Source organism: Eptesicus fuscus, chromosome 14 (assembly GCF_027574615.1).
Source record: "Eptesicus fuscus isolate TK198812 chromosome 14, DD_ASM_mEF_20220401, whole genome shotgun sequence".
Lineage (NCBI taxonomy): Eukaryota > Metazoa > Chordata > Mammalia > Chiroptera > Vespertilionidae > Eptesicus > Eptesicus fuscus.
Window position 1 is genome coordinate 27,373,911 of NC_072486.1, and position 17,114 is coordinate 27,391,024.

Consider the following 17,114-nt stretch of genomic DNA (forward strand, 5'->3'; position numbering starts at 1 on the left):
TTAATCACAGCATTTATTTTTTCTAGCTGTACTGAAATATTATTGACATATAACATGGAAGTTTAAGGTATGCAATGTGATGGTGTATGTACATCTATAGATATATATATATCTATAGATATACATTTATATGTGTGTATATATATATATATATATATATATATATATATATATATACTAGCGTTCCCGTTGCAGGAAAAATCCTGCAATAGGATTTCCTGCTGCACTCTACCCTGCCTCCGCTCCTCCCTTGTCGCCCGCCCCGCCTTCTCCGCCAGCCCGCCTGCTTTTCCCTTCGCCCCTGGCCCCGCCTCCGCTCCTCCCTTCTCCTCCCCCTGGTTTGCTTGCTTCTTCAAAGCTTTACTCCCTTCTGCAGCTCTTGGCTTCTTTCCACACTGTCTTGATATGCAAATTAGCCACCATCTTTGTTGGGATAATTTGCATACTCGTCCTGATTGGCTGGTGGGCGTGGTTTGACTGGTGGGCGTGGCTTGGGTGTAGCAAAGGTGCGGTCAATTTGCATATTTGTCTATTATCAGATAGGGTGTGTGTGTGTGTGTGTGTGTGTGTGTGTGTGTGTGTATGGAGAGAGAGAGAGAGAGAGAGAGAGATGGTTACCACAACAAGGTTAGTTAATACATTATTCACCTTTTTTTTCTTTTTGTGGCAATAACATTTAAAATCTACTCTGTCTACTCTCTTAAGATCTTTCAATTATATAATACAGTATTGTTAACTATAGTCACCATTCTATGCATTAGATTCCCCAGAACTCATTCATCATACAACTGGAACTTTGTACCACTGACCAGCATCTTCATACTGTCCTAAGCCTCCAGCCCCCAGCAACCACCATTCTACAGTCATCCCTTGGTATCTGCTAGGGATTGGTTCTAGAACTCCACCCCCTCTTCCACTCTTTCAGATCTAAAAAGTCAATGGATCCTCAAGTCCTTTATATCAAATAGTGTAGTATTTGCATATAACCTATATTTGTATATAGGCTACAGCAGGGTATGTCTACCCTTCACTTCACAGGGATTCAACGTAGTGCTTGACAAATGGCAAATTCAAGTTCTGCTGTTTGGAACTTTCTAAGGTTGTCCCCCCCCCCCTCCCAAATAGTTTCAATCATGGTTGGTTGTGTCTACAGTTTCAAAATCTGAGGATACAGAGGGCCAAATGTACTCTCTTTTTGTATATTTTTGTGAATAATGTGGCAGTGAACATGAGGGTTGCTGATATCTCTTCAAGATCCTGATTTCATTTTCTTTAGATATATACCCAGAAAATGGAATTGCTAGATCACCTGGTAGTTCTATTTTTAATATTTAGAGGAACCTCCATACTGTTTTTTAATTTATATTGCCACCAACAGTGTACAAAAACTCTCTTTTCTGCACATTCTTGCCAATACTTATTCTTGTCATTCTGATAATAGACACCCTAACAAATCGGAAATAATATCTCATCGTGGTTTTAATTTACATTCCCTTAATGATTAGTGAATGATGAGCATCTTTTCATGTACCTGTTGGCTATTTGTTTATCTTCTTTGGAGTAATGTTTATTCACATCCTTTGTCCATGTTTCAGTGAAGTAGCTTTATGGTTGTTGTTGAATTGTAGGATTCTCTATATATTTTGGATATTAGCCCCTTATCAGATAGGCAGTTTGCCAATACTTTCTTCCATTCTCTCGGTTGCCTTTTTTTATTGTTTCCTTTGTTGTGTAGAAACTTTTTAGTTTGATGTTGTCATACTTGTTTATTTTTGCTTTAGTGGCTTGCATTTTTGGCATTATTGTTCTCTTTGTGTATATTGAAATTGTCTCATTTGTGTAATTAAAATAATATTTATATTTAAATACCTTAGTGTTTTAGTTGAAAGCAGGGTCAATATGAGTCTACAGGATGAAATGACTGTCAAAATACCTCAGTTTGGCTACACTGACAGAGAATAATATTTTTTTTTAAAGAGGCAGAGATCAGATGTGATCTGGAATATACCAGTAGAGCTCCTTCCATATGGGGAGCCACACTTTGCTAGGGACACTGACATAGAGACCTTTTAAGGGTAGAGAAAATCAGAATGGTGAGAAAATCCAAAATCATTTCATAATAGGGATGGTGGAGAGAAGTGGGGACACCTAGCTTAGAAAGAAACAGGCTTAGAGGGAGCATAATAACTCTTAAATTTTTAAAGGGTTATAACTTGATATAATAATCATACGCATTTATTTATTGAGTGTTCATTAATCTTCACCACAACTTTATAAGGAAGATACTAATATTATTCTTCCTTTGCAAATGAGGGAACTGAAGCTCAGAAAGGTCAGGTAACTTGCCCAAAGTCATACATACATTAATGATAGAGCCAGCATTCAAACCAGAATCTGTCTATCTCACCTCCCAACAAGGGAAAAGGGACTGGGCTTGTTTGTGTGCCTCCTGATGAATATAATTAGGACCACAGAAGATATCTCTGTACTTAGATTTATCTCAGAAAAATCAAAACTGTCCAGCTATGGAATGGGTTGCTGTGAAAGATAATGAATGTCCCTCTACACATTTATTTCTTTTTTTGTTTAATCAAATAATTTTAATCAAGTTAACAGTAAGCAGTAAAAGTGCAATTGAATAGCCCCATATTTTACATTTTTAAATTGTTTTTCATTGTTTTTACTTGTAAGATGTTGATGGTGGGACCCACTCTTGAATCCTCTCTGTCATGGTAGAATAAGTACATATGATTCTGGAAGGCAACACACGTTGAATTTATGGCTTGTCCAGATGAATTTATGAGCAGTAGGTGGTTTTGTTGTTGGAGGATCACTAGTCACACAGTGAGGCCAGCCATGCCATTCAGGGGGCACGATGCTTCCTTTTGCAGCAGAGAATGTGTTTTTGCCATTCACTTCAGTAGTATATATAACCCATCAGTGACAGCCAAAAAACTGCTTCATACTATGTGTTCCCACATTTGGCTTCCCCCACTAATGCACTAACCCTCACATCATTTGCCCTGAAGAGGATTCATAGATAGCCTCAGATGCCACCGTGGCCACCAACCTGCTGCAGCCCGCACTTCAAGACCATCTTGCCCTGTAGGCCTGTGCTTCCAGGTGCACCATTCCTGTCGCTCTGTACATTTAACGTGGGGTCAGTAACATTCGAAGTGATGCCAGAGGGATCTCAGACTTCAGTCGCATGAGCATCATCTGGGAGAGCTTTACAAAACAAGATTCCTATGCTCCACCCCCATAATTCCTGATTCACATGTCCTGGGGTGGTAAGATTCAGGAATTTTTTTATTCTGTCAGGCTCCCAGGTGATACCAGTGATTCTGGTCCAGGATTATACACTGGTACTCTTTTGAAGCCCTAAAATTCTATTACTTTTTAAAATTCAAACTCTGTGAATTAGACAAATTTTGTATCACAACCTCTTTCATGGAGTTGCAGCCATCATGCCCCTAAACCATGCAAGTCTTGTTTGTTTGCCTCCTTTTTCTTATTCAAGTCAATAGGGTGTTTTACATGCTTTTAATGTAGCCTTTTTATAGCTGTGTGGATTTTTCTTAATTCCCAGAATTGGTTCATATATTAGAAACTGGCCTTTTTTTTTAGAACCCCATCTATATTTCTAATAAAGACTGAATAAAAGCAAACCTCATTAAATGATGAGACCAGGGACTGATAAATCTTAGCATCTTCTAATTATCCGAAAGTAAACGTACTTTTCTAGTATGATTCCCTCTTCAGCTGTCTAGCTCAATTTGGAATGGGAAATGAAAATGCTATTGTTTGCCAAGAAATAAGGACGATGACCATATGCTCTAAACTGTGTTTTATTATTTTCAACAGTGGCAAACTGAGCATTAAATAGTGTTAATTTTTCAGAACTTCCAAACTCTACTCCTATTTACCTTAAGGGCACCTTTCTTTGTTCTTACCTACTTTTTTGATGAGGTAAAAAATTACCCAGTGTCTTTAAAATAGGCAAAAGCAATCCAAAAATCAAATAAGAAGGAGAAAATAAGGGCTCCCATAACTGCACCACTGGCCTCTGCTTCCTGGAGAGCAGCTGATGCAGCGTCCACAGCTGCTCTTTACACACAGGCCTGTCCCCCGCCAACTGAACAGCCAGCATCCCCATATAAGAACCGCAAGTGGCTTTTAAGTTGATAAGATAGAGTGTAGCTGCTGTATTTTATGACATAATTGAGCCGGTGTTCCTTTACAGAGTGCCACTGGCTGGCCAACTTTTAAGTCATAAACATTTGATTGTGGAGTCATTTAATTTAATGATTTGTTTAATCTTCAAATCACAAGAGGCTGTTTTCAAAACACTTTGTTGCCATGTTGATCCTCTTTCAAGCTACAGGATTGTAGAAAAAAAAATTGATAACCAAGTTCTTTCTAAAAGAAAGGGCACCTGAAGAGAGTATCAGTTGGATGCAGTGACTCCCCCAGATAACAGATACCTTTAAAGGACCAAACCTTTAAAATCACAAGCATTGTGGATTGAAATCTTTCTAAAATGTCTCATAGGCTTTCTTATCATCTTAAACAGAGCAGTGGAACACACTTTAAACATCCTTTAATGAATCAAAATAATCCTTATAAGTAAGTGTGGTTCTATTATAGAACTGATTGGTATAATCAGAGTTGAGGTTTGGTTGAAGAACCTTACACTATTAGTCCTTTCATTGAATTTTTACAGTATTACACTTTTCCTTTTCACTTAAATGTGCCGACCGCTGTTAATTTTTCCTTCCCTTTTAATTTGCTGTTAAATTTATTGTGTGCTAGAAATCTGGGTTACTAAACTTACTGGAAGTGTGTGCAAATGAGTAAGAGGAGTCGTCCTGAGATTTCTGTGACTCCTCAGTGTGTGAGTTTGTGCCATAAGTTTTAGCCTCTTGAAGAGTTTATTTTTGAACTATTCCTGCTTCTTCTTTATTGTCCTGTAACTAAGTTGCCAGATACATGTCCTCTAGTTAAGAAAAGTGGGACTGTGGTCAAGCAATGATGGTGGCTGAGGTTTGTTTTATTATCATGCTGCTCTAGCCAGGTGAACTCTCTGTATTCATATCTATGTCTTAGAGTGTAGCACCCACAATAGCAAACTGATTCTAGATAACTTTTTTCTTCAAAACCTAGCATCCCTCCATCTCTAAAGAGGAATTTAGACCTCACAAATGAAACCACAATAAGAGAAGAACATACAACTTCAGATAGGAGTTTTATAACTCAGCCATCAAGACCTTGTGAATGGAAGACATTCCCTCAATTGGAGTTTTCCACCTCCCCTACCTTTAAGGAAGGAACAGAAATAGGAAAACAGGGAAAATATGCCATATTACCCTCCTGAGAGTCATGATTCTTTGAAATTCTTTTCAAGTTATAGGCACGGGTTCCTTTTGCTGCTGTGAGAAATGGCTTTCATTAGGTAAAAGTTTTCTTTCTGGCCCTCATCTAGGATATGGTTCAACCGCCTGCCCCGCCCCCCGCTTCCTAATCTCACTTTCTACTGCTCTCTCTATGCCAGACCCAATCCTCCCTGACTCCCACATCTTCCATGTCTCTGCCTTTCCAGCACTTATTAGTGCTAATATGTACTCCTCAGGGGGGAAGAGAAAAACCAAGGTGGAGGTTCCATGGTCAAATAAATCGGGGAAATGCTGCATTAATCCGTATAAAACAGATTTTTTTAACGATAGTATTCAAAATCTGTTAAAATCCTAATGTTCAGTTAAATCTCCAAAAGGGGAATGTAGTATAGAGTGAGGGTAAGGACTCTTCCCAATTACCTGGGACAACCCCAATTTACATCTGTTGTCCCAGCAAAATTAATAGTGTCTTTTTTAGCTTTTAAAATGCCTCATGTTGAATATGGTTTTCCTATAGATAGCACTTTCTAAATTAATTTGACCACAATGCCCGTTTCTCATAGAATATCTAAGTATCCTGTGAACACAGCTTGGGAAACATGACCTTTGCCCCACTTTGCTAGCTGTCTTTGCTAGCTGTCTACCTAGATTTCAAATAGTTACACTCCGGTGAAGTCTTCCCTTATTACTGGTCCTCCTGCACACTGGAAGTACTTTCTCTCTCTGAAAGGCACAATGCCTTCTCTGTATCTTTGCCTTGCAACATTTTGCATTTTCTGCCCCATTTTTAGTTTGGGGTTCAAGCTTTCTTTCCAATACTGTAACATTCACAGTAAAATCCAGGTAGTGTTTCACTTTTTATTCCCCCAAAATGCCAAACTAAAAAAACACCTTTGGATGATTAAACTTAGTTGCACCTTTCTCTCTGTATATAGAGGCAGATCCCCAATGCAGGTCAACCCATTTCCCACCACTTCCCTCTCCTGCCTTCTTGCAGGCCTCTGCTCATTATCCATCCCACCCTCTTTCTTATCTCCCACTTAGCATTTAAGCATGCTCAAAATTCTCCTGACTTACTTCCTAGTCACTTGTCAATCCACTCCCTTCTGGCTTCTGTCTTAAACCCTCCACCCAAACTGCTCACATCAGGGTCACCAATCACTTTTTTCCCCTAAATCCAATTGATACTACTCATTTGGGTTTGGAAAGCTCAGATTCTGAAAAAGTTTGTTTCCATGGTTTATACTCTCTCTGAAAGTGCTCAAATGTCCTCCAAAACTTAAACATAGAATTACCGTACGATCCAGCAGTTCCACCTCTAAGTATATACCCAAAGGAATTGAAAGCAAACAACTCACACAGATACTTGTACACTGATGTTCATGGCAGCATTAATCAATAGTGAAAAGGTACAAAGAACCCAAATCTCCATCATGGAGAAGAGTGAATAATCAAAATGTGGTATATACATTTAACGGAATGTTATTTTTTGTTGTTATTGTCATTGTTAACCCTCACCTGACGATATTTTTTCCATTGATTTTCAGAGAGAATGGAAAGGAACGGGGAGGGGAGAGAGAGAGAAACATCAGTGTGAGAGAGACACATCGATTGGTTGCCTCTGGCATGTGCCCCAACCAGGGCCAGGGACAAACCTGCAACTATTCGGTGCACTGGCCAGTGCTCTAACCACATAGAAACACAGGCAAGGGTGGAATATTATTCATTATTAAAAAGGAATGAAATTCTGCTACAGGCTACAACCTGGATGAACCTGCAGTACATTATGCTAAATGAAATAAGCCAGACACAAAAGGAAAAAATATATGATTCCACTTATGAAATATATTTTATATATATTTGCAAAGTGTCCCCTCAGGAGTTTGACTGGGAGACTGGGAGTTTGCTTGCTCGCTATGACGTGCGCTGACCACCAGGGGGCGGCATGGAACGAAGGGAGGCCCCAGCCAGCAGCCAGAAGGCCCTGATCGGCCCTGATTGCCAGCCAGGCCTAGCGACCCTACCTGTGCACGAATTTCATGCACCAGGCCTCTAGTCTATAATAAGCAGATTCATAGAGACAGAAAGTAGAGTAGAGGTTACCAGGGGCTGGGAAAAGGGGAAATGAGCAGTTATTGTTTAATGGATTCCGAGTTTCTGTCTGGGATGATGAAAAAGTTTTGGAAAAAGATAGTGGTAATGATTGCACAACATTGTGAATATATTGAATGCCACTGACTTGTACACTTAAAACATGGTCAAATGATACATTTTTTATGTTATGTATATTGCATTACAATTTTTAAAAAGAAAGTGCCCAAAGTATTGAAGTCCTTGAAATTAAAACATTCATAGAAAATAGAGAAAAATCTGCCCTATCTGGTTTGGCCCTGTGCATAGAGTGTCGACCCGCGGACTGAAGGATCCCGGGTTCGATTCCGGTCAGGGGCACATGCCCTGGTTGTGGGCTCAATCCCCAGTAGGGGGCATGCAGGAGGCAGCCAATCAATGATTCTCTCTCATCATTAATGTTTCTCTCTTTCTCTCTCTCTCTCTCTCTCTCTCTCTCTCTCTCTCTCTCTCTCCACCCACCTCCTCCCTGAAATCAATAAAAATATTTTTTTTTAAATAAAGAAAAATCTATTTTATAACTCTCTTCTCTTCAACAAGAATCTCCTTCTGGGGGAAAACCTGAACTGGGGAATTCCCAGCCAAGGTAGGCGTCCTAAGCAGGCGTCTAGAAAAGGGCTTTCCACTTAAACTTATCTCTCACCTTTCTGGTTACAGAGCCACACTTTGTTTCCCAATACCAATGTTTCTGTAAAGTTAGAAGCCAAATCATGTTTTCCCGCTAACTTCGATTATAGAGGCAGAGGGTTTTTTTTTTTTTTTCTCATTTTAAATTGCTCTCCGGGTGGCATTGCTCCGAAAGTTTTCCTCTCAGCTTTCTTCAGTCCTTTCCTACCTTTACCCAATATCTCCCTCTCTCAGAGGACAGTGACTTGTGTGGTTTTTTTGTGTGCATGTGTGCCTGCGTGTGCGCGCATATATGTGTGTGTGTGTGTGTGTGTGTGTGTGTGTGTTTTAAGTAAGCAAGGAGAGAACCAGCCACTAGTATGTGTGGTGTGAATTGTCGTGGGTGGTTGGGGAAGGGCATCAAAATTCACTCCTGCAATCCCCGATTAAATCTTTTATTGAGCATTAAGCTATCAATGCTCTGGTTTCCTGCCCATGGGGTTTTTCATTCTTGTGTATTATTCTCTGTCAGTTATGAATGGCCTGTTCCCCATGCCCAGATTTTCTGTAACAGCGGGGAGCCAAATAAATCAAAGTGATTTCTCAGACTTTTCAAAGGTAACAACAACATTACTTGTGAGTGTCATTGACAGTGTACCCATTGCCTGATATGAAAGTCCTTATCCCAAAGCCTCCTAATTCCCGAAGCCCAATGGAAGCATCTCGCTTACTCAGAGATTGCTCTAAGTCTCCCCCAGGGGATGGCCCTCGTGTGTCAAGCATGAGCTTTTATTTGGTTTGGTAGCCCTTGCGCTTCCTGTAAAATTCTCACTCCAGGGGTAAGATGTCCAAAATCCTGCCTGGGGTAATTTTTATCATTGTAAATTCAGTAGATTTGAGGAGGGACAGAGAAAAGCATTGAGGTTTTTTAGTACACCAAGTTATTAAGGCCTGAACGTGGACTGTGGTAGTGGAAAAGGAATGATTCCAAAAATATTAAAAACATGAGAAAGGAGGGCACATGGTATCTGAAAAATTCGTTTCTCTGAGTGTCTTTTCCTTTGAGCTACCCAATCACGGGGGAGAAAGTTCCCTCTTAGAATAAAGTTATAGGAAGCCTCTTTCTTACTGTTTTCCCCTTTAAAAAAAAAATTGCCACAGGGACTCTTTACTCCCATGGAATTTCGAGGAGATCCCATGAAACTGTGCGAGAATTGTGCCTCCTCCAAGGATACTCCCTCATGCACACGACGCTGGCCGGATTTTGTAACTGCATTTATGACTGATTTACGGAACTTTTACTTGGCAGGCCCTGCTGTTACTGTTAGCTGGTTACTATGGATCTTTCAACATGCCACTCTGGCATGTTGCATTAAAAATAACCTCCCAGGACTGTACAGAATACATAGAACAACGCGAGTACAGTCATAGCTACGGACTCTGGGCTCTGCTTTGGTGCTTATGTATCCACATGGGCTCCTATATGAAGCATGGCTGCAGGGAAAAAATTCAAACACCTTAAAAAATGTCTGGTTGTAATTTTTCTAAGCTTCCCCAATGCAGAAGTTCTCAGAGATCAACAGCATCCCAAACAATTGTAGACCAAAAGAATTTTAAAAACACAAGTTATAATTATTTGTTAAGGTCATAGATCCATAGACAGACTGCCTGGGTTTGAATCCTGCCCCCAGTACTTAACTAGCTCTAGGATCATACCAAGTTATACCATGACCAGAGATACCTCATCCTCAAAACAGAGTGATAACAATATCAATCTCAAAGGGTCCTTCTGAAGATTAAGCGAGATATTCAGGTTATAGTTCTTGGTTCAGTACTTTCACATAGAAGGTACTTAATAATAAGATTATTATCCTTTGAATGCTGCTTTATAGCATGTAGACTCGTAGCATTTATCAACATGCAACTTATGTTATCATGCCTGGCATTGAGTATGTGCTTAATAAGTGTTTGTTCACTGAAAGAGTGATGTCCAGTTACTTATTCACATGTTTGAAAGTTTTGTCTAGATTATATACTTCTCAAGATCAGAGCCATAGTTCCTGCATGCCTCTTTGTATTCTCCACAAGCTTTATGGTGGGTGCTGAAGAAGTAGTTGTACAATTAATTGGAAAGAGAAAGGCTATTACAATGTAATAGACAACAATTAGTGTGTAAACTTGTAGAGAAAAAAAAATCACAGCTTCAAGTGCAAGTAGAATCCAGTGCCAGGAAAACATTGAAGTTCCCTGAAACTAAATGAGTATATCAAGCTACATATGAATACAATATTTGTAATGCTGGGTCTGGTTCAGTGAGTCTGGTTCTAGCTGGGTACTGCAGAGGGGAGAAAAGCTTTTATCTCTCTCCCACCCCTGGCCTCAGCCCATGAGCTAGGCTTGCCCATGACTCAAGAGAAGAATTGCTCTCCCAGAGCCAGACACCACAGTCACCACAAGCAAAGTAGTTTCCTTATACCACTTCAAGAGTCATTGGATTCGATGGCAGCAGCACAAGCAGAAGACTTGTGCTGAGGGACATGGGGCCAGGATAGCACAGACTCTGCCCCAGTTTTCATCACTAGCGTTTGAAATGAATCACCATGAACAGAATTGTGCCCATGCAGAGGGGAGAAAAGGCCGTCTCCTCCAAGAGAAAAGCCAGTGCGCCATTCTAAATCATTAGCAGGGAAATAATAGCAGGGTTTTGTGACTGTGGACTCAGGTCTGAGTCCTAGGGCCAAAGTGAAAATAATGAATCTGGTGTGTGTGTGAACACCATTTCGTTCTTTTATGACTATGTGGCAACACTCTTCAACCATAGGTCACCAAGAACAGACATGGAATTGACTGTTTGGTTTATTACTTGTCCCAGTATAAGGGATTGCACGTACTATGGGGAAACCAAGGGGTCTCTCAGCAAGAGAGTGTTAAAAAGAACCTATAGATTTGGGCTTTGGTTGGGTCAGGATCTAGGAAAGGGGAGTTTATTCTAGATTGGGTGCTGTCAGAAAACAGGGATAATTCTATGATTACGTATCTCAATAAATCTCATCTTTAAGAAGGACAGATTAGAGTGAAGAAAAAGCTGTGATTATCAAAGAAATAATAGTCATTTACATTAGCCACAAGAGGGGGATTTTGGGTAATTTGTGGTTTGTGCAATATTCATGGATTGTCTGTGTTCAGGAATCATTACAGAGTCATTTTCTTGATCCTTCCTAGTCAGAGAGCCTTGTATGATGCTGATGCTCAGTGAAATTGTTCATGTTCAATAAGTGAACCCCAAGACCTAGCTATGAGTGTCAAGCCACTTGGCAATACCCAGGCCTAGCTGATTGTGCTTGGCATTGTGTCCCCCAAAAAATGTATGCTTACTTTAACAGTTGATACCTTGCTATGGTATCAGTTACTAACATAGTAAAAGAGAGAAACAGTAAACCCATTGGAAATGTATTTCCACAGGTCTTCTGATAAAGTCTCTTAGAGCTTGGTACAACTATATTAACTGCTTGATGATGGTACCCAGTGAGATTGATTAGCAGGTTGAGGTCAGCCTGCACTATCTACTGGTATGTCACAGGGCACTGCCCTTGGTTCTGTCTTGTCAGTTTGCTTATCATTGAAGGCATGTGCTCAAAAGCTAAGCAGATAGTAAATACAGAGTATCCCAAAAACATGTATACACACTTTAACAGCTGATAGCTCAATTAATGTTTCTTTCTTTTCAACCAGACTAAGCTTTGAACAAAGGAAATTCATCATAAAATGCTATTGGAAGTTTGAAAACACTGCCTTTTTGGATACCCTGTGTCCCCAAAAATGTATATACACTTTAACAGCTAATAACACACTTAATTTTCACTCCTTTTCAGGTTTAACTGATTTGTAATAATTGGTGAAACCAGACTAAGCTTTGAACAAAGAAAATTTATCTACTAGACTTTTTTATGGGGCTACATAAAAGATAAAGTTTATGGTACAAAACCAGCAACAGTTGACAAATTGAGGGCGCACAAATACCGAACGAAATGATTCCCAGATGCAGAGTTCAAAACATTGGTTATAAGGATTCTCAATAAACTTAGGGGAAGAGTAGATGAACTTAGTTAGAACTTCAACAAAGAAACAGGAAACATAAAAATGGAGAGAGAGAGAAACATAAAAAAGAAACAGTCAGAAATGAAGACTACCATAACTGAAATAAAAATACATTACAGGGAATCAACAGTAGAGTAGATAAAGCAAAGGATCAAATCAGAGATTTGGAAAGTTAGGAAGCAGAAAACACCCAATTAGAATAGCAAAAAGAATCCAAGAAAAATTAGGATAGTCTAAGGAGCCTCTGGGACAACTTTAGGCAACATTCACATCATGGGGGTGCCAGAAGGAGAAGAGAGAGAGAGCAAAGAATTGAAAACCTATTTGAAAAAATAATGATGGTAAACTTTTCTAACCTAGTGAAGGAAATAGAAATATAATTCCAGGAAGCACAGAATTCCAAACAAGATGAACCCAAAGAGGCCCACACCAAGACATATAATAATTAAAATGCCAACGGTTAAAGACAAAGGGAGAATCTTAAAAGCAGCAAGAGAAAAGCAGTTAGTTATCTACAAGGGTGCTTCCATAAGACTGTCAGCTGATTTCTCAACAGAAACTTTACAGACCAGAAGGGGTTGGCATAAAGTATTCAAAGTGATGAAAAGCCAGGACCTACAACCAAAATTATTCTACCCAGCAAAGGTATCATTTAGAATTGAAGGACAGAAAATGAGCTTCCTAGACAAGGAAAAGCTAAAGTTGTTCATCACCACCACATGAGAATTATGAGAAATGTGAAAGGGTCATCTTTATGAATAAAAAGAAAAAATATATAAAAAATATGAATAATAACCTTGGTTAGTGTGGCTCAGTTGAGTATTGTCCTGTGCGCTGAAAGGTCACTAGTTCCATTCCTGATCATAGCACATACCCAGGTTGCAGGTTTGATCCCTGGTCAGGATGCATGCAGGAGGCAACCAATCAGTGTTTTTCACACTAATGTTTCTCTCTCTCTCCCACCCTCTCTAAAAGTCAATAAAAACATTTTAAATATATATATATGAATAATAAAATGGCAATATATACATAACTATCAACAATTACTTTAAATGCAAATGGATTCGAGGCTCCAGTCAAGCACATGCAGTGACTGAATAGATAATAAAACCAGACCATTATATATGCTGTCTACGAGAAAATCAACTCAGATCAAAAGACACACATAGACTGAAAATAAAGGGATAGAAAAAGCTATTTTATGAAAATGGAAACAAGCAAACAAACAAAAAAGCTGGAGTACTTATACCAGACAACATAGACTTTAAATCATAGGCTATAAGACTTTAAAACAAAGGATATAATAAGAGAAAAGAAGGATCCAGCAACTCAACTTCTGGATGTTTATTTGAAGAAACCTAAAACACTAAAGGACATACACATCCATATGTTCATTGAAACTTATTTATGACTAGAGGCCTGGTGCACAAAATTTGTGCAGGGGGGGGGAGTTCCCTCAGCCCGGCCTGCACCCTCTCACAGTCTGGGAACCCCCGGGGGATGTCCAACTGACAGCTTAGGTGTCCTAAGCCGGCATTCAGACATCCTTAGCGCTGCCGCAGAGGTGGGAGAGGCTCAGCTGTGAGCTCAGCTTCTGGCTGAGCAGCACTCCCCCTATGGGAGTGCCCTGACCATCAGGGAGCAGCTCCTGCATTGAGCGGCTGCCCCCTCATGGTCAGTGTGCATCATAGCGACCCATAGTTCTGAAACTAGCTCTCCGACATCCCCTGAGAGGTCTCTGATTGCTAGAGGGTGCAGGCCAGGCTGAGGGAACCCCACCAGTGCACAATCAGGGCCAGGGAGACACACAGGAGGTTGGCCAGCTGGGGAAGGACCACAGGAAGGCTCCAGGGCGTGTCCAGCCCGTCTTGCTCAGTGCCAATCGGCCGGACTCCAGCAGCAAGCTAACCTACTGGTCGGAGCATCTGCCCCGTCGTGGTCAGTCCACGTCATAACGACTGGTTGACCGGTTGACTGTCTGCCCCCTGGTGGTCAGTGCATGTCATAGCAAGTGGTTGAGCTGCCTTAGCATATCATTAGCATATTACGCTTTGATTGGTTGAATGGCCGACTGGACACTTAGCATAGTAGGCTTTTATTATGTAGGATAGCCAAGATATGGAGCAAACCAAGTGTCTATCAATAGATAAGTGAATAAAAAAGTTGTGCATATATGTTATGGAATATGACTCAACCATAAAAAAGAATGAAATCTTTCCATTGCAACAACACAGATGGGCCTAGAGGGTATTATGCTGAGTGAAATAAGTCAGACAGAGAAAGACAAATCCACATGATTTCACCTACTGTATTTTCTGGCGTATAAGATGACTTTTTAACCCAGGAAAATTTTCTATACGCCCAGTCATCTTATACGCTGGAAAATACGGTATATGTGGAATCTAAAAAACAAAATAAATAAGCAGAACAGAAACATACTCAGAGATACAGAGAACAGACTGATGGTTGACAGATGGGAGGGTTTGGGGGGAGGAATGGGTGAAAGGTGAAGGGATTAAGAAGTACAAATTGATAGTTACAGAACTGTCATGGTAAAGTACAGCTGGAGAATATAGTCAATAATCTATATTATAAAAACCCAGTGGTCCTAACGCCGTAACAACCAAAGACCGGTCACCAGGAGGCTGCGTGCGTGCGTGCATGGTGAAGCACACGTGGGTGGGCGGGGACCTGACTTTGGGTCCTGCGGCGCAGCGGGACTTCACTCTGGGTCCTACGGCATGGTGGGACTTGACTCTGGGTCTCGCGGAGCAGCGGGACTCAGGGGAATCCCACGGTGGGGTCTGGGGTCCTGGGTCTCATGCTATTTCCCGCGGGTCTGGGTCTTGTGCGATTTCGCATGCTGGGTCACTAGTATTGTAATAACTATGTATGGTGTCAGATGGGTACTAGATTTATTGGATGACCACTTTGTAAGTTATTTAATTGTCTAATCACTGTGTTGTACATCTGAAACTAAGTTGTATATCCACTACAATTGAAAAATAAAAATTCTTTTTTTTAATTTTATGTATATACACATAAGTATAATATGATAAATGGCTTGCCATTTTAACTTTGGTATCTGACAATAACTTGACTTAGGTATTGTAAGAAATGAATTGAATTTTAGATGTCCACTGAGAATCAAAGACATGTTTAATGTGTAGGGAAAAATCCCACATATTTGATGGCCAGAAGTGTGGATGTGTTAATAGAGAATCATGCAACAGAGGAAGAAACTGAGGTTTTTCTTACAATGTTTTGTTTGTGAATACAATCCCAAGCCAGCAAGATTTAGGGGAAAAAGAAAGTGAAACTGGAAAAGAAGGTAAGCCATACAAGGTAAAAGCCATACCTGCTGGAAGATCTGTGCTGGGCAGTGCTTGACAATGGGCAAGACGCAGCAGGTCTCCTGACTGACCTTATGGAGAAACCGTGCCTCCAGGGAAAGCGGCAGAAGATGGAATGTTCTGTCTGTTTACCTCCTGACTCCTGTTTTCCATTAGTCAAAGTTGGACCAACAGGCAAGTAGCTTCCCAGCCCTTCCAGGTTGCCACATTTCGCCCCTTTGGCACCTTCTTGGAAAGCCAGATTCCACACCCTGCTGTGCAGCATTTCATTCAGTCAGGAAGAGACAGGAGAGGCTACACAGCCCAGCCCTCCGAGTGACTGGTCAGCACCAGGCACCAATACCACTCGGACTCTGCAGCTGAGGCGGAGGCAGAGCCAGTGGCTGAGGGTCCAGGAGACAGCACAGAGGAACTCAAGCTGTTTCGGGTACACCTTCTCTGACTCTCCAAGCTTCTCTCACTTTCCACCTTAGTGAACTTTTAGCACTTAGTCTGTATTCTTTATGGCACAGACTCCTAATGTCTACCATATGTGAGTCTCCTCTCCCTTCTAGACACACAGGAAGATGACATTTCATGCCTTCTTGCAGTCAAGTGGGGTCATATGACTTGTTCTTGGTCATGAGAGGACGCGCCTTATGTGCTTCTGGGCCAAAGCATGTAAGAGCAAGTGTACGTTCTCACATTCTCTTTCTGCTGCAGCAAACATGGAAGCCATGCTGAAATAGGGGAGCTGCAAGAGGGAGGTAGACTGAATCCCTGAGACAGCGCGGGTAGGAAGGAGCTGTATTTATATGTCATTAGTCAGACTTCGCAGAGAAGCAACAGAAATCTTCTCTAACCCAGACAAAATACAAAGGAAGGCTGGAGAGGCAGATTCAGGCAAGAACCAGAGACTTAGCAGAACGAATCACAGTCAGGTTCAGGCCACAGGACTACCTAGCTAAGACGCTCCTGCCGGCCACCCCATCCCTGCCTTGACAGATACCAGGGATGGGGTGGCCGGCGGCAGGAGCGTCTTAGCTAGGTCGTTTCTGTGGCCTGAACTTTTTCTACCGCCGTAAATAATTTCGGAATGACCCCTGTGTCTTTGTATCACTGCTTTCAGGATAAAAGCACCAAAGGAAGAAATTATCTCAGCATGTATTGATGTCCATATCCTAGCTACAGGAGGGACAGGGAAAGGGGACATCTGCCCCATTCTCTTTCCATCCCTCCAATAACACACACTGGGGCATTCCCACAAATAAAAAGGAGCTTGAACACTGAGCAGCCCCCAAAATCCAAATATTCTACAAATGTTCACTGCAGTCAGATGCTACTTTATTTGTGCCACAATGCATGGCTATGGTGCTTTCTTACAGTAGTCAATATTTGTGATGGATGAAGAGCTGAGTAGTTTAACTATATAGGAAATAAATGGGAAGTTATCACATTCAACACCTCCATACTGAGTCAGTATCAAATAAACATACATCAGGATTTATAAAGGGAATGAAACTTGGGAACAAAAAGTTCTAAGTTAATGGTGCCA

General features: G+C 40.9%; 1 pseudogene; it reads right to left on the bottom strand.

Annotated features, from left to right (window-relative positions):
• Positions 1-2,680: 2,680 nt before the first annotated feature.
• Positions 2,681-16,298, bottom strand: LOC103294671 (NADH dehydrogenase [ubiquinone] 1 alpha subcomplex subunit 12-like; annotated as a pseudogene).
• Between the last annotated feature and the right edge of the window lie 816 nt (positions 16,299-17,114).